General features: G+C 31.5%; 2 protein-coding genes across 4 annotated transcripts in view; one reads left to right on the plus strand and one right to left on the minus strand.

Annotated features, from left to right (window-relative positions):
* Window positions 1-26,963, plus strand: part of LOC114332887 (actin-histidine N-methyltransferase) — a 150,804-nt gene that overhangs the window by 17,757 nt on the left and 106,084 nt on the right. The gene's annotated exons all lie outside the window — the stretch shown is intronic.
* The window catches only part of LOC126885276 (uncharacterized), a 49,791-nt gene that overhangs the window by 4,783 nt on the left and 18,045 nt on the right, over window positions 1-26,963 (minus strand). The gene's annotated exons all lie outside the window — the stretch shown is intronic.

A 26,963-nucleotide genomic window follows, 5' to 3' on the forward strand; every position in this document is an offset into this window, starting at 1 on the left:
AATATATGAAATTTACGGAAATAAAAGGCAGATATCGAGCACTGAGTTTAATTAAATCTTGCCCAAGTATACTTTCGCTCCTAGAGCATCTTCAGGGGCATTTCGTAAAAAAAGGAAGGTATCTTTGAATGTTACTAACATTTTTCTGAATTATGGTGGCAAACTAACTTAACATATAACATATACTATATAGAGGTAGACCACCTACACGATGGACAGACGACGTCAAAAGGATTGCTGGGAATTGGTTGCAGAAAGCCCAAGACCGACAAAACTGGAAGAAATTAGGGGAGGCCTATGTTCAACTTTGGATGCAGAAGGCTTTATGATGATGATAACATATACTTATCGTATACTAGACAATCCTTCTATTAATGAAGACAATTTTCAATATGTAGAAGTACCCAAGTACCGGCAATCAATTTTTATTTGTTTGTCCTTTGTCTAGTTGATGATAAAATGTTGAAAATTTTTTAATACCTCTTAAAACTGAAGCCTCAAAGAAGCTATTGAGATCTGCTAAATAACTCTAGAGTAACTGTTTGGACAAGTACAGTTGTTTAAATAATTGCTCTCCGGGATAAAGAATTTGAATAACCTACACACTATTTATTTGGTCGATCTAGCTGAGGTTTAGCACACTTCAATAACTCATTAATTTTATTGCCATAACTTCAAGTTTATATACAGGGTGATTGATTAGTAGGGTAAAGCTCAATAGCTCCGCTACAGTAATAGATAGCAATAAAAGTTAATAACAAAAATTTTAGCCACCTTTGAGCTTCACATTACAAAATTAGTTAGAATGTTACAGGGTGTTCGATAACACAGGGGCAGACCTAACTTATGTTTTTTTAAATGGAAGACCCTATATTTTATTTTATATTCGAAATCGTGTTAACTTCTCCATCACAAAAATATAAAGGTTTGTAATGTTATACAGGGTATTTACAAAGTTATAACCAATTTTGTATGAAAATCGTAACAAGTTCAACTCCCTGTATAAATAAAAATAAGCACAACACCAATGGTTTATTAATGCCATATTTTTTTATTTATTATCAAAAATTTTAAGAATTATTGATATTGCTAATTTTCTTTATATCAAATACAGGGTGAGTCAAAACGCAAGTACATTATTTTCTCAGTAATGTTAAATGGAACACCCTGTATTTTATATCATTATTGAAAAGTAACATTAACGTAATTTAATTTTTATATAACATTCCCTATGCCCAAATTTATTAGTTTTCGAGATATTTTCATTTTTCAGAGCAAATTATTTTAGATGTTTAAATTTATCTAAATTTTAAGTAAGCCATGACTGAATTGACAATTGAAGATTACCGATTATCAATCCGGTAATCAATGTAACACTGTAGCAAATAAAGAAATAAAAATTTATTAGTAATACATTTTACAAACAAAAACACAACCACTACATGCAAAATTTTTGAAACAATTAAAAACTAACTTTTTATGTAAATGCAACAAATAAACAAAGAAAATTAGTAATAAATTTTACAAAAAAACACACAAATACAAAATACAATATTTTGTGAAGACAAGTAAACACTACTTTTGTATGTAAATGTAACAATGTAACAAATAAAGAACGAAACATAATTTATCAGTAATACATTTTGCAAAAAAACATGTTTGAAAAAATTAGAAGCTACTTTTAATATTTAATTACATAAGGTGTTCAAAATTATCTCCTAACACATTTATGTACGCCTAAAAACGATCATTGAATGAGCTACTTACTCTACGGAGCATTTGTAAATTAACACATCGAAATACACTTTGTATTTTATTTTTCATCTCATCCCTTGTTGTTGGAGGTATTTTATAAACTTCATTATTAACGCAACCCCAAAAAAATCAGTCCAGTTTATTAAATTCTGGTGATTTGGGTGGCCACGCTACTGGTCCATTGAAAAATGAAAATATCTCGAAAACTAATAAATTTAGACACAGGGAATGTTATCTAAAAATTAAGGTACGGTAATGGTACTTTTTAGTAGTGATATAAAATACAGGGTGTTCCATTTAAAATTACTGAGAAAATAATGTACTTGCGTTTTGACTCACCCTGTATTTGATATAAAGAAAATTAGCAATATCGACCATTCTTGAAAATTTTGACAATACGTTAAAAAATATGGCATTAATAAACCATTGTTGTTTTGCTTATTTTTATTTATACAGGGAGTTGAACTTGTTACGATTTTCATATAAAATTGGTTATAACTTTGTAAATACCCTGTATAACATAACAAATCTTTATATTTTTGTGATGGAGAAGTTAACAGGATTTCGAATTTAAAATAAAATATAGGGTGTTCTATTTAAAAAAACAAGTTTGGTCTGCCACTGTGTTATCGAACACCCTGTAACATTCTAACTAATTTTGTAACATGAAGCTCAAAGGTGGCTAAAATTTTTGTTATTAACTTTTATTGCTATCTATTACTATAGCGGAGCTATTGAGCTTTACCCTACTAATCAATCATCCTGTATTAGATGTCGTTATGCAAAAAACAAAGTTACTATCGTTAATAAATTAATTGCAAAAATAAGGGTTTTTTGCAATTATCTTGATCAATTGTCTATGTATGTACTTTAATTTCGCACATACACACACCCAAACTTATATGGAATCATCTGATATTTCTTATTATTTCGGGCGAATTTAAAAAAACGAACACACGAAGTTAAACAATATTTATTTTAAAGCAATTTAATAACAAATACATAACAATTAAATAAAACAATAAAGTTTTTAACAAACAAATTGAATCTAGTTGTTTTACACTCAATAGCATAAAACATTTCAATGTAAAACGAATAATGTTTAAATTGTTTTTGAAGTTATTCGTCTTTAGGCGCGATTGAGAGTAAAATTTTTCATAAATCTGCGCGCATGCGCACACAGACAGTATGTAGTTCGTTTCTAATCTTTCAAGATATTATCTGTATCAGCGCAAATAAGTCATTAAAAGAATATACATTAGTGTTTTTAGTAAATTTATTATTTATTATAATTTTTGTGTCTTTGAATTTCTCTTCTTCTGTAGTAAGATAATAAAATATGTAGGTATAACATTTTTATCACGATACCACTCAATCTATTTGTCACCGTGTTGTGTAATTATATCCGAAACTTACGAAAGTTAGTATAAGAAAGTTAGTTTAATATTTAAATAGAATGCAAATAACCTGTTAAGTATATTTACTTCGTTAAAATTATATAATAGAAGAATAACTTCTTACGTGCGTACAAAGTACACACACATTATTTTTATTTATTTTTTTTGTTTTTTCTTGGTAGTCAGTGTTATCACCTCTAGTCCTTATGCAAGCTTCAGTTTGCGTGGGCACGCTCCTAATCAAATTATCAACATTTTGTTGTGGTATGTTGCTGCATCCTTTAAGAGCAGCTTGTACTAGCCGTGCGGTGTTTTGTGGATTATCCCGGCGAGCTCTAAATTTTCTTTTAGGCATATCCCACAAATACTCTATAGTTTTAAGCTCGGGTGAGCAAGCAGGCCACTCCAAACAAGGGATACCTTCTGCTTCAATGATGTCTCTAGTCAATCTAATGGTATGTGGAGGTCCATTATCATGCAAGAAAATTAAATTTTCTCCCGTTGCACCTTTCCAGAGCCTAACTATCAACATACCTGTGAGCACTTAAAGTTGATTGGATGAAAACTAAAGGAGTTTTTTTATGGATCACAATTCCTCTCCAGAACATTACACTTCCCCTTGTATATTTGTGAACAGATCTGACAGTTTTTGTTCTTGCTTTTGTTCCTCGACGTCTAAGTACACGATTTCGTGAGTCATCTGATATTACATAAATCCTGACTTTTTTTGAAAATAGCACATTTTGTCAATTCCCAATGTTCCAGTTTTGCTGGTGAAGACACCAATTTAGGCGATCAATCTTGTGCTGCCTGGATAACTCGGGAACCCATAACTGTCTCCTGCTGTATATTTCTTGGCACGAACTCTTCTTCTTATCGTTTCAACTGAAAGAGTTACACCTGTAGCTTCCAAAAGCTGCCTTTGGAGCTACAGGTGAGAAATGGTTGAGTGTCTTCCAGCTGATTGGACAATTAAACGATCGTGGCGAGCCGTTATTACTTTTTGGTGACTTTCCCTTGCTTTATTTTTGAGCTTTCTTAGCCCTGTTACCTAGCATAGGTTTTGGACAGAACGCCCTGTGTTAGCGCTGGACTCCACTTGCGATTTGTAGTCGCGCGATTGTTTTGTCGCGAAGATTGAACACATTGTTTCAAATACGAGTCAATCCATTTGCGACTAAATAATCGTGGATCGACTTGTATTTGAAACAATGTATTCAATTTCGCGACAAAACAATCGCGCGACTAGAAAATCGCAAGTGGAGTCCCGCGCTTACGCCTAGTTCTACAGCTATGTCCCTCTGAGAACATTACTTGGTCCACAAGATCAATAATCTTTCCTTGTTGTAAGTTCTATAACCCCACATGACGTATATTACCTTTATAAAACCTTAAAACCTTTATTCTTCGCAACAATAACAAGTTTTTTCAAAAGAAATAAATATTACTTAGAAATACATGGTGATTCCATATACGTTTGGGTGTGTATGTATCGCAAATTATAGAACTTTTTAATATCTACAGCTTTGATTTGAACCATTTTCCCTAAAATGTATAAAGAACGTTTTATAGGCAAAAATAATTTTTTCACTTTTTATGATTATAGAAAAAAACAAAGCAACATCAGCTGTCCATCATATAGGTACCTTTTTAGAAAAACTGATTAGATTTTTTCAACCGTTTTTGTTTTCGACTTGCTTTGGCGTGATCAATATTTCAATATGATCAATAATACTAATTTTCTGGAATATTTTTATTATATCATTGTCGCCTCATCTTTTTGCACTTTTTATTATAGTATGTATTAGTGCAATTATTCTCCCGTACAATTAGTTTTTTTATATATTAAGCTTTTGCTTCAATTCCTTTTTATCTAGTTTCGTTTTCGAACAAGAAAGTTTAGTAAATCAATATTACACATCTTAGACCAAAAAAATATTTACGAATGCATTCTAAGAAAAAATTTTCTCTACATCATTAACAAGATCTCAGCACATTAACCTAAAAAATCCACTTTTCCAATGAACACATGGCTAAATACCAATTAAAATTCTCAGTATACGCACGTCCGACATTGGGAAAATAACACACGAGAATTTGTTTTATCTTTCTGTGTTAGTGTTATAGAAATTCTATATATGGCGAAAAATCATGAGAAAATGAGAAAATAATACAATTGTATCGGCAGAAATACTCTTTCTTTACAAAAAACGCATTGCAAAATATGGTTTTTCTTACGAGTACTAATAGTAAAATACAGCGTCGACTGTCTTAAGGTACTATTAGTACACTTTAGAAGACCAAAAATAATCATTTTTTTCAAGAATTTTTTTCTCAGAACCTTTATTAAAAATGAACATAAAACTTTGTTCATATTAATATCTAACTCTTAGAGAGTACAAAAAATATATCTTTTTTCATTTATGCACGTACACTAATATTGTAGAGGGTGCAAAAGTCGAAGCCTCGAGAAATGATGGCGGACAGTTAATCTCAAGATTGGGATATCTGAAATAAAAAAATCGTACTGCATTTGAAAAGGGAAGGTTTCTTACGTGCCAATTTACCACAATTTGACCAAAAAATAAAAAAAAATATTTTTTAACCATGAAAAACTGAAGCAACAGGAGCGATTTTTTCACAAAAATTTTTCAAATTTTCTTAAAATCTCTTTTTTTTGAGGAATTTTTACTAACGGTGGTAAATTGTTACGTAAGAAACCTTCCTTTTTCAAATGCCGTACGATTTTTTTGTTTCAGAGATCCCAATCCTGAGATTAACTGTCCGTCACTGGAACTACTTTTTTCGAGGCCTCGACTTTGGCGCCCTCTACAATATTGGTGTACGTACATAAATGAAAAAAGATATATTTTTGTATTCTCTAAGAGTTAGATATTAACATATAAAAAGTTTTATGTTAATTTTTAATAAAGATTCTGAGAACAAAAATCTTGAAAAAATGCTTATTTTTGTTTTCTAAAGTGTACTTAATATTACTGTTTTATTTTCATGGTATAGAGCTGTGTATTATCTTTTCTGCATTGTTTTTATAGTCTAAAATAATAAGGAAGTTAAGGTAATGAGTATAGAAGCCAGATCTGTGAAAAAACCACTACATTTGAATGTGAGAGGTCTTCTGATTTTGGCAGAAAAAGTTGTAAGATTATTTCAATAATAATAATTGAGTTCACTCCCTCTCATCAGGGACAAAATCAGAAAAAAAAACGAAAATATTATAGAGAAAAACATGAGCAAGAAAGTGTTAAAAACTCTAAATAGCAAAAGGCCGACAACAAACACATATAAAAGATAAAAATGGAATCACTGTAAACGACAAAAATCAGATAATAAATATTGTTGAAAATTACTATATTATACCTACAGAATTATAGCAAAAGCAGAAAACCACGATATGGAACCAAAAATACTAAATGTAGGATCTGAAACACTACCAGAAATTACTAACGAGCAGTGGCGGTTTCTCCATAAGTGCACATGTGCACGTGAACCCCCAAAATTATTTTCACACCAACATTCATATATTTAATATTTATCATTCTATAAATAACATTTTAATCTAACTATACAGTAATTGAAATTCGAAATAACAGATCCAAGGAGTTTATAAGTATCTAATAGGTAACATTTAATTATTTTTATTCTATTTCAAAGGAGAAAGTTCACGGATGCGAGGCCTTAGACAGAACCTTGAATACGAAAACCAATACAAATATCTTGGCTGCTGGTTATAAACAAGAAGTAAGAGCGAGAATAGAGGTATAATACAAGGCTTTATTACTTTATTAAAACGAAAAGCTTATTTTGTAACAGTAGCAATACTTTTGCATGGGACTGAGGCCCGGACACCCAACATAAATAACGCTAATGAATAAGTTAGAAGCCTTTGAACTCTGGATTTATAGAAGAATCTTGAAAATAACTTAGACGTCCACACCACCAAAGAAAATGATCTGGGAGAATGGGTACAGGGTCATTCCATATCAACTCAACACAGCTAATTTTCACCCCTCTTCAGATTTGGTTATAATTTGGAATACTCATAGTGGCTAATAAGGAAAACAAAAATACAAAATTTTAAATTTTTATCTCAAGCTGTTTCCGAAATATGGTTATGTGTTTTCCAAAAAAATCCAAAACACCGCGACCATACTTTATTGGAATGGTTGTAGAAGATATCCTACTTGAGCTAGAATGCTAGGAGAGGTGTCATTTTGCAGTATTTTTAAAGCTCTTTACAGTGACATATACAGCATGATGTTATGATAAACAAATTTTTCTCAAACAAAAAAAAAATATATTTTGATTAAGTTTTTTTCCAAAAAGTACATAATTCAAAATTTTCACAATATTCCTACAAATACATAATACTGTTTTTAATAACATATAAAAAATTTTATCATGGGATGGTGATGGCTTCAACATAAAAAAAAATTTACACTTACAGTATGGTGCAAATGAAAGGAATAAATTCGTAATGTCGCAAGCTGGCGTCTTTAAGGAAAAATCCCGAAACAGGTTGATTTTTATTTTTAAATTGTAATTTTTTGGCATATATATCACACTAGTGACGTCATCCATCTGGGCGTGATGACGTAGTCAATGATTTTTTTAAATGAGACTATAGGTCGTGTGTTAGCTCATTTGAAAGGTTGTTTAATTTTCTGTTCAGGAATATAAACAATAACATAAATATTTCTACAGGGTGGCAAGAAAATTTTTTTTTATTAAATTAATTGACAAAAAAGAAAAATGTATGTAATTTATCTGTTTCTGGCAACAGTAAGATCTATTTTATTTAAATTAAATAAATTATATACCGTCTTCTTTTTTGTCAATTAATTTAATTAAAAAAAATTTTTTTGTCGCCCTGTATAAATAATTATATTATTGTTTATTAATTACTGAATAGAGAATTGAATAACCTTTCAAATGAGCTATACCCTATTCCACGAACATACGCCTGTTTTGGATTACTTCGACAACGAATATTTTACTGTGCAAAATAAGAAGAACGAAAGTAAATTGCAAATTACATTGCTGTTTATTGGAATAATTATTAGCGCCATTTACTTTCGTACTTCTTATGTTGCACAGTAAAATATTCGTTGTCGAAGTAATCCAAAACAGGCGTATGTTCGTGGAATGGCCCATAGGACACGACACATAGTCTCATTTAAAAAATAATCGATTACGTCATCACGCCCATATGGATGACGTCACTAGTATGATATATATGCCAAAAAATTACAATTTAAAAATAAAAATCGACCTGTTTCGAGATTTTTCTTTAAAGTCGCCAGCTTGCGACATTACGAATTTATTCCTTTCATTTGCACCATACTGTATGTGTAAATTTAATTTTTTTTATGTTGAACCCATCACCATCCCATAATAAAAATTTAATATGTTATTAGCAACAGTACCTATATACTATGTATTTGTAGGAATATGTATTATGAAAATTTTAAATTATGTACTTTTTGGAAAAAAAATATATTTTTTTTTGTTTAAGAAAAATTTGTTTATCATAACATCATGCTGTATATTTTATGTCACTGTAAAGAGCTTTAAAAATGCTACAAAACGAAACCTCTCCCAGCATTCTAGCTCTGTTAGGACAGCTTCTGCAACCATTCCAATAAAGTATGGTCGCGGTGTTTTGGATTTTTTTGGAAAACTTTACATAACCATATTTCGGAAACGGCTTGAGATAAAAATTTAAAAATTGTTTTAAAAGTTTTAAAAGTTTCTGCACCTAATCATCCACTATGAGTACTCTAAATTTTAACAAAAAATAGCTCAGGAAAAAAATTAATTCAAAGTGTGTTGATTTGACCTGGAATAGCTCTACAGATAGGCAGGTGATAAAGATTAAAGTTAGAAAAGTTAGCTACCTAGGACACATAATGAGAAACGAAAAGTACCGCCTTGCTCAACTGATCATCCAGGGTGAGATTGAAGGAAAACGGAGCCCCGGTATGCGCCAGATTTCATGGCTTAGAAATATCAGAGACTGGCCTTGATTCAACATCTTTGTTTAAAGCCGCATTGGACAGAGACATATTTGGCGGTGTAGTCGCTAACCTCCGCTAAAGGAGAAAGCACCATAAGAAGAACCCTTGATGCAAAATAGCAATAAATACAATAAAATGGGGAAATCCTTATTCAATGTCTTATTCAATGTTTTTCAACCACTTGGATTGCACTTAGGACCTTCATAATTTGCCTTGAAAATCTTTAGAATATAATAAAACAGTCTACCAAATTTCATTAAAATCAATTTAATAGATTTCGCATAATAATTATTGTGCAATCTATTCTTTTTTTAATTAAAATTCTGTAAAATTTTGCACAATAACTAAACCGTGTAGAAGTTTTTTTACATATAAAAGTGCACTCCACATATCCAATTCACTTTATAGAAATGAAATCGGATTATTTGGGCGGCCGGGCCTGAGTAACAATTTTTTAGCTCATAAATAAATAGAATATCTCGCCAACTATTAGTATAAGTTAAATTCATAAAACGACGTTGGAAAGGACGTTGAACGGCATTTGCGACGTAGTTAGGATGGTAATCTTTGAACTATTACCTTTCTCTTTCGGAGCTCTTTCTCGATAAAAAATTTCATATTTTGAAGATATTCATATTGCAGTATATGTATATCCTTTGTACGCACAATCATCGGCTTCAAATTGAGCAATTCTCTCTTTTTTTAATCCGACATAACTCGAATATAGAAACCTAAATAAGGGCCAATTTCTCATATCGAGTTCAACTCCAGTTTAACCTGAACTTCTAGTAAACGTCAGTTTAAAGTCAAAATCGTCTATCTGTCTATCTCAATTCACGTTCAACCGATGGCAGTTTAAACTTGAACGATGCTTGAACGATGGAATTCGGCCGTTCAAAGATTTCAGAACTCAGTTCAGATGATTTCATGGGCTACGCATGCGTTGTATTAACACGAAACGCTGTCATAATATAAATATATCCTATTTTATTATATTAAGCCTAACGATAAACGATAACATTATTTTTGTTTTTATAACATTTAATAATTATTAAAATGACTATTTGACTATAAATACTTAAATTTAATTTGATTCAAAAACAGCATAAAAAAGGTAGTTCAAAATGGCGACAGTTTTTTACCTTTTGCCATCTATTGGCATTTCTCGAAAGCTGTAGAACGAGCACCAGTGATGTCTCCCACATCACTGACGAGCACTGACATGAACGTGCAATGAGAAATGCATTCCAAACAAAACCGGAGATCACCGGTGAACCCGGTTCAACTGAACCATAGATTACCGCAGGTATGAGAAATCGACCCTTAGGGTCGATTTCTCATACCTGCGGTAATCTATGGTTCAGTTGAACCAGGTTCACCCAAGGGTCGATTTCTCATACCTGCGGTAATCTATTGTTCAGTTGAACCAGGTTCACCGGTGATCTACGGTTTTGTTGGGATTGCATTTCTCATTGCTCGTTCTACAGCTTTCGAGAAATGCCAATAGATGGCAAAAGGTAAAAAACTGTCGCCATTTTGAATTACTTTTTTTATGCTGTTTTTGAATAAGTTTAATTTAAGTATTTATAATCAAATAGTCATTTTAATAATTATAAATAAATATTATAAAAACAAAAATAATGTTATCGTTTATCGTTAGGCTTAATATAATAAAATAAGATATATTTGTATATGACAGCGTTTCGTCTTAATACAACGCATGCGTAGTCCATGAAATCATCTGAACTGAGTTCTGAAATCTTTGAACGGCCGAATTCCACCGTTCAATCATCGTTCAAGATTAAACTGCCATCGGTTGAAGCGAATTGAGAAAGACGATTTTGACTTTAAACTGACGTTTACTAGAAGTTCAGGTTAAACTGGAGTTGAACTCAATATGAGAAATTGGCCCTTTTAGTCGTTACCACAACCCAGAGATGCCAATGAATCATTTTATTTACAACAAAATAAAACTACATATTTTTTCCTAGGTTGAAGACTTTTTTTAGAAAAACTTACCAAAGGTATATCTTTTAACGTTCTAAAAACAAATATTTGCATTTGAAAGCTGTGTAATTATTTAATAGTTATGTATGATATAAGTGTTAAAAGTACACGTTTAAGGCACGCATGTGAAAGTTTGCAGAATGAGCGATAGCGAGTTCTGCAATTCACATGAGTGCCTTAAAAATGTACTTTTTAACACGTATATCATACAATATTTTTTCTACAAACGTTATAAATTTATAAAATACAATATTTTTGTTAATTGCTGAAACCATGAAACCTATGACCCGTAAAAGATAGAACTGGTTGTCTACACTCGAGGGGAATGTCTAAAAATTCTTAGCGAAAATATTATACCGTTACATAAACTTGTTTTTTCTACAAACGTGTTAAAAATGCAATAATACAGTTTAAATTAAATTTTAAAAACCTTTTAAACCACCTTTTTCAAATTGCGCAAGTTGTACTATTAATATTAATGTTAATAAATGAAATATAAATATTTTGACGTTTCACAATTTGACAATTCACTTTTAACTGCAGTGCCTTAAAATTTTTAAAGCACTAGTGCTTTAAAGTAGCATTTTTAACGCTCTAAAAATTTCATTTTTAACATGGTTGTAGAATAACAATATTTTTTAAACAAATTAATTGTTAAAATTAATAAGGAATTGGCAAGATTGGATCGAATTGAACAGAACAACTTAGAATGGGGTCCTACAACATTCACAAGAAATAATACGAGGAAAATATAAATACCATATATAAAAGGACTATCCGAGAAACTTAAAACAATAGGAAATAAATTCAACATTTCAACAACATTCAAAACAACAAACACATTGAGATCTATTCTATCTAAAACTAAATCTAACAATGAACAAGAAAAAACAAAGAATTGCATTTAATAAAATACCTTGTGAATGCGAACAATTTTATTTAGGTGAAACATCAAGACCATTAAACGTTAGAGTAAGTGAACATCAGTCTTATATTACAAATAGAGAATTCGATAGATCACAAATATGTCAACACGCATGGGATAATGAACATAGAGTTCAATGGAGAGATTCAAGTATAGTCCTAAAAGAATTAGATAGTAAAAAGAGAAAAATCAAAGAAGCGACTCTAATTATGCTAAATGAAAGCAATTGTGTCGCAAATTCCTCGGTAGAATACAGTAGGATGTGGTTACCCATACTGAAAGAGGAAGTCAATAGAAAGAAAATACCACGATTAGTAAGTCAATAACATATCGAGTTAGTACAAGTTTTATATTTTAGTATTACTTATTGTATATATATGTATTATTAATATTATTTATAATTTAAACATATTAAAGACAGAATTTGGTTTTAGTTTTTTGAAAGTAAATTAAATGTAAGACCAAATACTTCCGATGTCGGGATAGTATCACGAAGTTTTTTCCTGGTTTTCCCTCGTGATTTACTATGGAATCTCTAACGCGAGAATTTTACTATCATCGTTGCATTTGGTTGTCTTTTTAAAGACAGATCACATTCTATGATATTTTTTTGTGACGGATATTCTTGAGTTGGGATTGATTTCATGTAATCGAATGAACTATCTTTTAGTAAAGTCGTCCCAGGAACGCAACTCATAAAAATTGACGATATCATTTTAAAGTCTTCTACTTTAAAATGTATAATATAGGTCTGAATTGCCAATATAAATGAGTCAGATTAAATAAATTATTAGAAGAATTTTTTTTACTTAGCAACAACATTTTTGTTTATTTTAGTAGTATTTTGTATTTTGACAACGACACCCGATTTGTGCTTCGAAACGTTAATAAAATCTTTTTTTGGAAAAATTGTGGCGTATTTCCCATTATAAATAGTTGATTATAAAAATGCCACAAGGAAATAGCTTCAGAACAAAATTAATTTTTTGATGAAACATTTATAATAAAAATGAATTTTACAACAAAAAATTTTTATGTGATTACATTTAATTTATTGAATAGAATTAAAAATGATTTATTTCATACAGAAAGTATCTTTTTTTTTTTCGGATAATTATTCGTTTGGGCCTAGGCGTACCGACCTTCTTGTGCAGTGGACTGGAAGGATCACTTGGACGCGTTACTTCATCAAAATCTTCATCTTGAAGTTGAAAATTACTCCCCAAATTTTTATCATAATTATAATTCTAAATAAATTTCATTAAAGTTAATAGCAGTATCAATATTTTCTTCTTCGAGATTAATAATATTGCCATGTGAGTTTTTGTACGTTTAGTTAAAGTACACTTCAAACCGTGTAGACCTGGATCCCGCGTACAAAAAAGGTTGATTAATAGTAAGCTGAAAATTTGTTAATAGCTTAACGGTGTCTAGTCGGACAAACTTTGATGTACGGGAACACTGGAACAGGGGAAGTTTTAATTGTGGAACAGGTTATAGGTTTCGAAGGTTAGACTACGAAAACGTCCCATGTATTTTGTCGGACAGAACTTCCAAATGATTTGTTACCCTTTCATTAAACTTCATGCAAAAATCAGACTGCTATTTATCACCTGTCATTATTCCTGTCATTTGACATGTTCTACGGGTCGGACTTATTAAAATGCCCAGTTGGTGATAAATACCAGTCTGATTTTTGCATGAGAGTTTAATGAAAGGGTAACAATTGGAAGTTCTGTCCGACAAAATACATGGGACGTTTTCGTAGTCCGACGTTCCAAATTTTTAACCTGTTCCACAATTAAAACTTCCCCTGTTCCAGTGTTCCCATACATCAAAGTTTGTCCGACGAGACACCGTTAAGCTCTTAACAAATTTTCAACTTGCTATTAATCAACTTTTTTTTTGGTACGCGGGATCCAGGCCTAGTGCTTAAGGCAACCATATGACACATTTACAAAATTTTATAAAATACGTTGAATAGGTTGAATACGTATGGTGCAAATGAAAGGAATAAATTCGTTATTTCGTAAACCGGCGACTTTAAGGGAAAATCCCGAAACAGGTCGATTTTTAGTTTTAAATTATATTTTGGCATGTGTGTCATACTAGTGACGTCATTTACATGGGAGTGATGACGTAATCGATGATTTTTTTAAATGAGAATAGGGTTCGTGTGCTAGCTCATTTGAAAGGTAATTCAATTCTCTATTCAGTAATATAAACATTTACATAATTATTTGTACAGGGAAAATTTTTTTAAATTTAATTATTTGACAAAAAAAAAAGAAGAATGTATGTAATTTATTTAACTCAGCATACATTTTAGTGTTTCCCGAAAGTGTTTATTTCAGAAATAAACATTGCTTTTCGATTAAATTCAATGTTTAAGCCAGCTCCCGCCAGCCACCTGCCTCTTGGAAGTTTGAACATTTAATTTAAGCGAAAAGCAATGTTTATTTGTGATATAAACATTTTTGTCTGATTAATGACAGCAGTAAAATGTATTTTAAATTAAATAAATTACATACATTCTTCTTTTTTTTTGTAAAATAATTTAATTAAAAATTTTTTTTGGACACTCTAAATAATTATGCAAATGTTTATATTACTGAATAGAGAATTGAATAACCTTTCAAATGAGTTAGCACACGACTCCTATTCTCATTAAAAAAAGTATCGATTACGTCATCACGCCCAGATGGATGACGTAATTAGTATGACATATGTCAAAATATCATAATTTAAAAATAAAAATCGACCTATTTCGTGATTTTCCCTTCAAGTCGCCGGTTTACGAAATAACGAATTTATTCCTTTCATTTGCACCATACTGTATATGGTTTAGTTTTTTTTGTTCAAGATTTTAAAGAATTCAAATGTTTGTTAAACAAAGATTGCAAAATTATTATGCGAAATCTATTGAATCAATTTTATTGAAATTTGGTGGTCTCTGTTTTATTATAAATATTTTTAGGCAAATTAGGAAGGTAATAAGTCGTTGTAAAATAGTGAATAAGAGCAGGGGCTTGTTTTCCCCACTTTGTATCAGTCGTACGTTATAGAAAATTCAGTTAAGTATCGCTATTTTATGTTATTACGACGTTGCTTTAAAATAAATCGTTTTAAAGGTATAAGCCAGGATCAAGGAAAGTAGGAAAAACGATGTTTTTCGACATTTTTAAATATTTCAATTATTTTATTAATATCTCCGACCAATTTGAAAGGGGGAGAAAATCAATTACTGAAGTTATCACACACCTTTTCAAGTTATCACACTTCAAAACACTTGATTTAGTGAAAACACTTTAAAATATTGGAGGAATTTATGTAAAATGTTTAAAATTAGGTTTCTTACACTATCAAAACATATACTTAAGACGGTATAGTATATGTACCAGTGCCGTTTATTCTGGAAGTCGGCTGTACTACTCTCACACACGGGTGTTAGTAAATAAGCAGACAAACTTTAAGGGGTAATTCTACATGAAAAAATTATGCCAGTTTGCTCTATAAATATAATAATATATCCGCAAATGCTACGTTTGCGAGATACGGGGTGTTGAAATTATTATTTCAAACTGCCAATTTATTTATTGCTTTAAGACAAGTTGAGATATAAAAATGAAATTTGGTGGGTTTTAAGATGTAGTTATTGCGCATTTTTTGACATACAACTAAGAAGTTTGTATTCATCATTGGCGCGTCTACGGGTAATGGTCTGGATTTTTTAAAGAAAAAAATAGTACGCCTCTGGGATGTTTCGAAATAAAAATTATTTTTACATTCCACGTTTAATTTATGATAAAAAACCTATCTTGCCTTTTTTCATATGGTGCACAGTTTTTATTAAAAAAAAATAAAGCATCTTGGTGCGTATTTTCATTTGTGAATACATTATCAAGAATTATTTAATATAATGATACTAAACTAGAACAATAACAGAAGATTTTAACTAAGTGCAAAGCTACAACAAATGTTCAAAATGATCTCCTTTAGAGGTTACAGAAGAATTTTATACTCATCGTTGGCATGCGTACGGGTAATGGTCTGAATTTTTTAACAGAAAAAATAGCACGTTATTGAGATATGTCAAATTAAAAATAATTTTTGAATTACTCGTTCAATTTACGACAAAAAATCTTTCCTGTCTTCTTTTCATATGAGGCGCCGTTTTTATGCAAAAAAATATAAAAGATCTTAACGTTTACAAGGTATTTGAAAAAGTTTAAATGCATATGGAAACTACCTCGATTACTTTGCAAGCGTTAAGATGTTTTATTTTTTGTAAAAAAAACGGCGCCACATATGAAAAAAAGACAAGATCTATTTTTTTGTCAAAAATTATATGAGGAATTCAAAAATGATTTTTAATTTGACTTATCTCAGGAGCGTACTATCTTTTTCTTAAAAAAAAATAGACCATTACCCTTACGCACGCCAATGATGAATATACAATTTTTCTGTTACCTCTAAAGGAAGTCATTTTAAACATTTGTTGTAGCTTTGCACGTAGTTAAAATCTTATTAGTAATATTTTCTGTTATTGTTATTGTTATCTAGTTTAGTATTATTATATTAAATAGTTCTTGATAATGTATTAGATTAGGAAATGAAAAATACGAACCAAAATGTTTTATTTTTTTGCATCGATGACGGTGCACCATATGAAAAAAAAGGCGAGAAAGGTTTTTTATCATAAATTAAACGTGGCATTTTAAAATAATTTTGAGTTTGAAATATCTCAGAGGCGTACTATTTTTTCTTTAAAAAATTCAGACCATTGCCCGTAGGCGCGCTAATGATGAATACAAATTTCTTAATTGTATGGCAAAAAATGCGCAATAACTACATCTTAAAACCCACCAAATTTCATTTTCATATCTCAACCGGTCTTAGAGCAATAAATAAATTGGCAGTTTCAATTATAATTTCAACACACTATTTATTTATTTATCGTATGGCAATTACAACACATTTAGAACAAAATTACAAACACTAGTAATATAGGTATATGACAAACTTTAAATAGTTACAAACGTGTATTAATATAATCAATTGACTTTGAAGTTGCAAACAGGAAGTCTTCAGGGCTACCATTGTAGGATCTTGAGGGACACTCTTCAATAATGTGGTCAATGGTTTGGTTCTCCCCACAGTCACATTGAGGAAACGGGTTCTTTCCCCATTTATGTAGCATGTATGCACATCTGCCATGTCTGGTTCGGATCCTATTTAGAGTGGACCATGTTTTAGGTGGAAGATCAAAACCTGGTGGCTTGTGGGTAATGCAGGGCATGTTATTTTGCCATGCGTTCCATTCTTGGGACCATGCATTCGTGATGTTGAACTCCTCATGTATCTCACAATAAAACACTGAAAAACGTTTGTTTTTCTATACTTCCACAAAATTTATTACAACTATGTTATTACTACAGCTGTTTCGGCAAAGTGCCTTTCTTTAGAAATTTAGAATATTTAGGTGTAGAATGTGAAGTAGCGTTAAATAAAACTGCCAATAACATAGAAAAAAGCATCCTTGCAAAATCTATTACCGATGTAGGTAGTGAAACTAATAATTCCTGTTACAAAGAAAACCAAATAGCCGTTTCAATTAAAAATAAATCAATAAAACATGACATAATATTTACAAAAGCAGACAAAGGTAACACTACTATTGCTATCGATAAAAGTGACTATAATAACAAAATAAATAGAATTTTTAAATAACCAAAATAGTATAACACTAAACAAAGACCCCACAGAAAAATACCGAAAACAAATTAAACTAGCCATTGAAAATTCAAAATCAATACTAAATCCAACAGAACAGAAATACCTTAATATTATGAACCCACAACCCCCTAAATTATACTCTTTTATTAAACTACACAAACCTAACCACCCAATAAGACCTGTAGTTTCTTTTTATACAGCTCCGTCATATAAACTTTCAAAAAAACTGTCAGATATTATTACAGAATACACTAAATTTTCACCTAAATTCACCGTAAAAAATACACTAGAACTAGTTAATAAAATACAACATTTTCAATTGCCCAACAACTCCAGACTAATTTCATTTGACGTAAAAAATCTTTTTCCTAGTGTTCCTCCTACAGAAACTTTTGTTTTAGTTAAAAACCTTTTAGAACATAATAGTAGAAATCCGATCATTGCATCTGAAATTTTACACCTTCTTGAAATTTGCATAAATCAAGACTATTTTGAATTCAATAATCAAATTTACACAAACAACAGTGCAGGACTTATTATGGGTAATCCTCTAAGCCCATTACTATCAGATATATTTATGAACCAACTTGAAACAACAATTTCTAAACACCCCTTATTTAAACAGTTCTTATATTGGTGGAGATACGTGGATGACATACTAGTCTGCTTTACAGGAACTAACAGACAACTTGACCAATTTCTATCATACATTAATTCACTTCATAGTAATATTGAGTTCACAATAGAAACAGAACAGAATAATTCCATAAACTTTCTAAATGTAACGATTACCAGACTACACAACAAACATGAGTTCTCCGTATATCATAAACCTACCCATACTGACACAACTATACACAATTCATCATCCCATCCTACACAACACAAATTAGCAGCCTACCATAGCATGATACATAGACTGACAGAAATTCCTATGACAAAAAATAACTTCGAGACAGAACTAAATATCATTAGACAAATAGCAGTAAACAATGGCTATAACGAACAAACAGTTAACAACATTTTAAACCAAAAACTCCATAAGAAAGCCTTGAAATTAGTGTATCCACCACCACAGAAAGAACCCAGTACCTTCTGCTCTCTCACATATACTGGCAAAATAACAACAAAAATAGCCAGATACATAAAAAAGAAAGGAATAACACCAGCTTTCAGAACTAACAACAACTTAAGCAAACATATTAAAAACAATAAAAGCCGAAAGAGAAAGCAACTACAGAGTGGTGTGTACAAACTAACTTGTGGTGACTGTCCGAAAACTTACATCGGTCAAACTGGCAGAACTTTTGACAAACGGATAGCAGAACACAAAAGGGCTTTCAGCAATAGAAAAACAGACACTTCTACATACGCACTTCACCTTCTAGATCATAATCATTCTTTCAATGAAGAGTTTCAAATTCTACATATTCAAAATAAAGGCCTTAAGCTATCACTTTTAGAATCAATGGAAATTAATAAATTGAAAAATACAGATATAATTCTGAATGACCAACTCGAGACAAACAGCTCCCCACTCCTCAACCTCTTCAGTTAAAGACTTAAAAAGGCAAACACATTGTAAAATATATCACTTGAGAAAGGCACTTTGCCGAAACAGCTGTAGTAATAACATAGTTGTAATAAATTTTGTGGAAGTATAGAAAAACAAACGTTTTTCAGTGTTTTATTGTGAGATAAAATGAACTTCCATCAAGTAACGGTCGAATCCATCAATTATTATCCTCATGTATCATTCTTGCCGTTTTTATTGGTGGTTTTCTAGAGCGAAGACGGGTATTTCGTGCATCCTCGGTATCTTGGTGGATCGGCAGATTTATATTGTTCATGATCTTTTTGTATTCACGTGTAAGTGCGTCAACTCGTCGTAAATGTGGAGGTGGGATGTGACTTAATACTGGGAGCCATTGGGTGGGAGTTGATTTAATTGTACCAGCTATCATCATCATAGTGCTGTGCAGCTGAGTGTCGACCTTTGGACTGGAGCACAATATTCAATAAGGCAGTCGAGCCGAGAGTGGAAGCCGATGCTCCCCAGGTGGTACCGCAGAGCTTCTGTATGATGTTATTTCTTGTACTCAACTTTTGGGCAGTTTTTGTTAAATGTTCTTTAAATGATAGCGTTCTGTCTAGTGTTACGCCCAGGTACTTCGGTGTTTTGTTGTGGGTAAGTGTGGTATTTTCAAACCGTATGTTGAGTTCCTTTCCAGCAAGTTTATTGTTCAAGTGAAAGCAACTAACTTCTGTTTTGGATGCATTTGGTTGAAGTCGCCACTTGCGAAAATATTTGCCCAATTTATATAAGTCTGCCGTCAGAACTTCTTCAGACGTTTCTAGTGTTCTGCATCGTGTAGTGAGGGCCCAGTCATCGGCGTATCCGAACTTTCTTGATTGTGTGTGATCAACACACTGTATCTCGGAGACGAAGCATTTGCGGACATATATTTATAGAGGAAACTGTCATTATTTTTTCATGTAAAATTACCCCATAAAGTTTGTCATACTTGTTTACTAACACCCTGTATAAGCTCTGTTTCGATACATTTTTTGTTTGAGTCTGATACGCAAAATATTGAACGTCAAGAAATAATTTATTGGTGTTCAAATATTTTTTTTAAAACACCTTTAAAACCACAAAACGGTTTTAAAAGTCATAAATTACACAATTTATCAGTTTTAACCGATGAAAATGATTACGTCTTGTGCTACAATAGACCATTATTATGCATAATTAGATATGAACACTTGTTACATCTTCTTAGAAATACAAGCGCAGATTATAGAGACGTACACATAATTTTACTAATCTATTGCCTCTAAAAGTTACGCAGAGTTGTAAATCAATCAAATGAAAGTAATTTCATAACCGCACCAAAATACAGTATGCGGCAAAATAAACAGTACTGAAACAAATATTGAAATGTTTATGATTATTCATATATTTAGTATACATGATATATAGCCTTGCAAATATTATTTACGACGAGTTTCCTTATAAAACAGTTGTTTAGATGTCCTCTGACACGAAAACATCTTTAATTTTAGTCCACAATTCCTGAATGTCAGACAGCGGATCGGTCTGCCTCTTTCAGCATTCCCCATATTTACGCATCGATTAGTGCCGATCCCCAAAATGATCGCACAGTATTTGAAGAGACTCCCTAGCCGTCTGACAGGCTGCTCCGTTCTGCTGAAACCATTGTTGATTTTAAACTTAGACCATTTTGGCGACCTTTTCCGTATGACCAAAAAAGTACTCCACGTTAAAAATTTTTTCTGCAAAACTGAGAACCATCCTGAAGTACCTAACATTAACATGATATTTACAAACGTAATAACAACGTTCAGAAACTACTTACTACGTTTCGGCACATGACACATAAAAATTTGAGGCATACGCATTTCACTACTGTTTATTTTTTGTCGCATACCGTAAATTCGTAAATATTTCTGTGTCTGCTGCAAATACAGAGAGAGTCTGTAAAGTGGAATAAATTCAATATCTCAAATACTAATTGTTTTTTTGGAAAATGCTCAGACCCGTCGATTAGTATTTCAAATTGTCCTTTTTGACATTCAATAAAAATGTATACAGGGTGTCCCAATTTAGAGATATGACGTCATCGTCGATTTTCTTAAATGGCAACACTGTCATTTTGATAGCTAATTTGATAGGGTTTGTAAAGTTATACATAACTGCAAAATATCAAATTTTTATTCTCTACCATTTACAAGATAATAGAAAATAACAAAGTTATATCTGTAATTTGGAATATATTCAATAATTAAAATACTAACTGTTTTTTTGAAAAATGCTCAGACCCGTCGATTAGTATATCAAATTGTCATTTTTGACATATAATAATAATGTATACAGGGTGTCCCAATTTAGATATATGACGTCATCGTTGATTTTCTTAAATGGCAACACTATCATTTTGATAGCTATTTTGATAGCATGTGTAAAGTTATACACATCTGAAAAATTTCAAAATTTTATTCCCTACCATTTACAAGATAATAAAAAATAACAAAGTTATGAAGAACAAGAAGTAACCAAATAATAATTGAATTTATTTATTTCAATTAAGCAAATGCTCATAACGTTGCCCATTGACAATTTGACAATAATTGAGGGCAACATTATGAGTTTTTGCTTAATTTATTGAAATAATTAAATTCAATTATTAGTTGATTACTTCTTTTTCATAACTTTGTTATTTTTTATTATCATCTAAATGGTAGAGAATACAAATTTGAAATTTTGCAGTTGTGTATAACTTTACACACCCTATCAAAATAGCTATCAAAATGACAGTGTTGCCATTTAAGAAAATCAACGATGACGTCATATCTCTAAATTGGGACACCCTGTATACATTATTATTATAAGTCAAAAAGGACAATTTGATATACTAATCGACGGGTCTGAGCATTTTTCAAAAAAACAGTTAGTATTTTAATTATTGAATATATTCCAAATTACAGATATAACTTTGTTATTTTCTATTATCTTGTAAATGTAGAGTTGCACAAGTTTGACTTGAATGTTTGAAATACGAAGCAAGTTTTCAATCCTAATAGCAAATAATTAATATTGAAAAATATCAAAAATCACTAAAAGATTTTTAAATTGAAAACTTACTGGTACATCCCCATGTATACGCCTCCAAGACTTCTACAATTTGCAAGTCATATGGATGCTGCAGTAAAGACGATAGGGAAGGAATTCTAAACCTTGCAATTCAAATCCCCCGTCTGCAGCCGGCTAGGAACTGAAAGATGCACCATAGTTACTCTACTGAGTAATACGAAAATAAAATAATAAAAATGTGTACCATTTTTATTCGGCTGCAATACGAAGGAAAAACAATCTTACTTTTTAATTAGAATAAGGGAAAATATTTGGGAAAATATATATTCAATATTTGGGAAAACCTTTCGATGCGATTTGATTGGATTAAGAACAGTGCCTACGTTCCTTCTGATGACGCTCCAATAAGAGCAGAAAACTGCAGTTAAAGGGACTGGCTGCACTCCTTATTCTAATTAAAAAGTAAGATTGTTTTTCCTTCGTATTGCAGCCGAATAAAAATGGTACACATTTTTATTATTTTGAATGTTTGAATTTGACTTGAGTTTGACTTAATTTCAAGTCAAACTCAAGTCAATCCTTCTGACAAATAATTCAAGTCAAGTCAAACTGGTCAATCGTACAGGTTTGAAAATTCAAACTGTTTGTCAAACTAGTTTGAAAGAGTTTGAAAAATAATTTATTTCGTAGATCTAATTTTTTAACAATCCACGAGAAAAATAAAATTCCTGTAGCTGGCTGTATACCATAAATCACAAAAATACGGGATCCTTCGTAAAAGGTATATTTAAAAGACCCTAATAAGGGTTGCATCACAAAACAAAACGTTTTCGGATTAACAAGTAATCCATCATCAGTGTTAAGCCAATAACATGCATGCGTGAGTCACCAAAAGTTATGGGTAAAAACCCTTTAAAAGGTATAAGATCTTATATTATACTACATATTATGTTTAAAATAGTCAGATGTTGCAAACATTCCTGGATATTACCCAGGGCAACACAGGACTGTAACCCACGTTAATGTGATATGAAAGGGATGAACCTCACATATTGAAAATTGAGTGTCAACTATATCTTTTAAAGGGTTTTTAACCATAACTTTTTGGTGGCTCACGCATGCATGTTATTGGCTTAACACTGATGATGGATTACTTGTTAATCCGAAAACGTTTTGTTTTGTGATGTAACCATTATTAGGGTCTTTTAAATATACCTTTTACAAAGAATCCTGTATTTTATTTTTTAAAATTTTTTTATATACTTTTTTGTTGAGATAGACATGTCAGTTGCCAATTAAGATAAGAAATTTAATAATACATTTAGTGCCATATAAATCATCCTTTAGTTCCAATAATTTTAGTATTTGTTTCCCTCTACTCATTTTTAAAAATCATGTACAATAGAACACTGACACTTTCACAGTAAACTATTTTTTAGCACGCACAACAAAATTAAATAAAAAAATACTAAATGAACAGTTTTTGGTTTAAATGGGATCTAGCTATTTTTATAATTTTCTGCTTTTATAACCGATAACAATAAACATCGGCACCGTATTCAACGACACAACGAAAGTCATAAAAAAAGGTTTAGGAAAGTTAAAAAGGAAGAAAACAAAGAACCTCAAAAATCTGTTTCCGTACCAACCCGTTTTTAAGGATGTTAATTGCTTGAAATTTTATGGTCAAATTTGGATTATCTACATTTTTTCAATACAAGCGCCCTAGAATCTCATAACATGTGGTGTGTACTAAAAGTATAAGTCAAGCTGCGTAAGTGAAAGCAGAAGGTACTAACAGTAGAAGTTGACCTGTACCTTACAAAGCAGACTTTTGAAATTAAAAGTTGTACTGTTGGAATAATAGTACATTATATACCGCGGGACTGAAGTAGTACATTTAATCCTGAAGGTAAAGTTTATGGCCCGACCGCAGGGAGGGCCATAATTTACCTGAAGGATTAAATGTACTTCAGTCGCAAGGTATATACGATACTTTTCGTACTTCCGGTATGATTTTATTAATTATTTCAATAATTTCAATCAGTTTTTTCTCTCTTCAACTCATTTAATAAACTGTCTTTAAAATAAGTTACCATAGTAACATTGCGTTGTGACAGTTATAATTTAGAAACATTGTCATTACTAGTGTCATTGTAAAGAAACATTGTTATTGATAATTATTGGTATCATGAGTGAAGAAGGTGTATCTGATATTGATAAAAGAGCAGCCGAAGTAGGTGAAGAATTGTTACCACCGAAATCTAGAAAACTATACGAGCAGCAGTACGATGCTTTTAAAAAGTGGTGCCGCTTAAAAAATGTGAGACAACCTACTGAAAATGCGCTGTTAGTCTACTTCGATGATAAATCAAAAGCGGTTTGTGCCTCAACTCTCTGGGCACATTACTCAATGCTGAAATCGGTTATTAACATTAGAGAAGATATTGATATAAGTAAATTTCCAAAATTATTAGCTTTTTTGAAGAGAAGAAATGAGGGATTTAAGCCAAAGAAGTCAAGAATTCTCACGTCTGAGCAGGTAGATCAGTTCTTACGGGAGGCTCCGGATGATAAATATTTAATGCTTAAGGTAAATTTGGAAATTTGTTTATATTCAGAAATTTTAAGAAATCAATTTTTTTGTAGGTTGCACTTATTTTGGGCGTTGCGGGAGCTTGTCGTGGAAAAGAGTTGGTTGATTTAGAAATCGACGATGTGAGAGATTTGGGCGATTCCTTCCTAATTGCGATTAGAAACACCAAAAATAAAATTGACCGAAATTTTGTGATCAAAAATTCAGAAAACAGTGCCATCAGTTTTGTGGCGATATTTCGGAAATATGTGGCATTGCGAAAGACAGGGACAACTCATTCAAAATTTTTTGTTCAATACATCAACAAAGAATGTACTACGCGAGTAGTAGGAAAAAACATGTTTGGTACAATTCCACGGCAAATAGCAGCTTTCTTGAAATTAGAAAATGCGACGTCTTATACGGGACATTGTTTTAGACGCACATCTGCGTCTTTGTTAGCTGATTCGGGAGCAACAATAGACGTGCTGAAGAGACATGGAGGATGGAAATCCTCCAACGTGGCCGAGGGATATATTGAATCGTCTATTAAAAATAAACAAAAAATTTCAGATAAAATATTTGGTCAAGTCGCCGATTCGTCCACTATAGTTATGCCACAGTCCTCATTCTCGCTTCCTGTTTCCGCAGGATCTTCGAAACAAACACCAGTTCAATATGAAAAGGACCTATCTGTTACTCGTCAGTTACCTGCTGCATTAACCCAGGAAAGACTGGTCAATATGACGAACTGTCACAATATTAATTTGAATATTAACGTTAATTACCATTCTAATTAATTATATTTTTCAATAAAATATCCCTTAAATTCGTTTGTTTGTGATTTAATCGTTCCGGGAGTTTCGTCAATATTTAATCCCGGAGGGATTAAATGTGACACTTTAGTACCTGTCACAAGGGAGTGAAGTTGTCACTTTAGGCCCGGAAGTACGAAAAATCAATATTTATACATGAAAAACAGGCTATTGATTTATACTCTTAGTAAGAAATGATTAATAGACATTCAAAATTCAAAATATAGAAGAATCCCGAAAGGTCCATTTTATGACTTATACTATATTCATTGTACATAGCACGTTAGACATAATAAAAAGATTTTATAAAGATTATTTGTATTTTTCAATTTAATTACATATATATAAACACATTTTCACTTTAAAAAAATTCCATCATTTTTTGACGGAAACTTCAAAATTAATGTGTACATTAATGAGGACAAAACTGTTATTCTGGCCAAACGCTTAGTTTAGCATAAACAGACCAAAGTCGGCGCTTAGTCTACAATTGCGAAACTGTTATGAATGGCAGTTATGGATATATGGCAGTTATGAATGGTAGTTATGAATGGCAGTTAAGAATGGCAGTTATGAATATAGTCTTGTTATGCAAAACTAAAAACCCTTAATAGACAGAATGTCGCTTGGTTTATTTTTGTTTTTCTTAGTAACCGTTAACGTGACAATAACAGGGATTTTTCCGAGATAGTTTTAGCTATGTGTCACCAGAATCCGCTGTTCTCGATTTTAAAGAAATGGCGCTTGGTCGAGTTATGCATAACGCTGTCCTTTTAAAGAATTAGTTCACTGTGTGTGATTTTATAACGCTGTTCTTTATTTTTACATAATAGAAGTATGTATGCACTTTGCAATTTTCATTGTTTTGAAATCACCTGCCGCAACATCAAATAAATCAGTATATTTATTTTTCCTAAATAATACTGCTTCGACTACAGATTGTTTCTCTTAATTTTTGCAGTGGGAATACCTTCAATATCAGACTCAATTTGTTCTGGTACTTATTCTGAACCGAAAAATATCCACATTCAGATATTATCTCCCAAAGCCACACACTTCAAAACGAACGTATTAAACAAGCCAAACATGGACGTCTAAATGTG

The sequence above is a fragment of the Diabrotica virgifera genome, chromosome 5 (assembly GCF_917563875.1).
Source record: "Diabrotica virgifera virgifera chromosome 5, PGI_DIABVI_V3a".
NCBI classification, from domain to species: Eukaryota; Metazoa; Arthropoda; class Insecta; order Coleoptera; family Chrysomelidae; genus Diabrotica; species Diabrotica virgifera.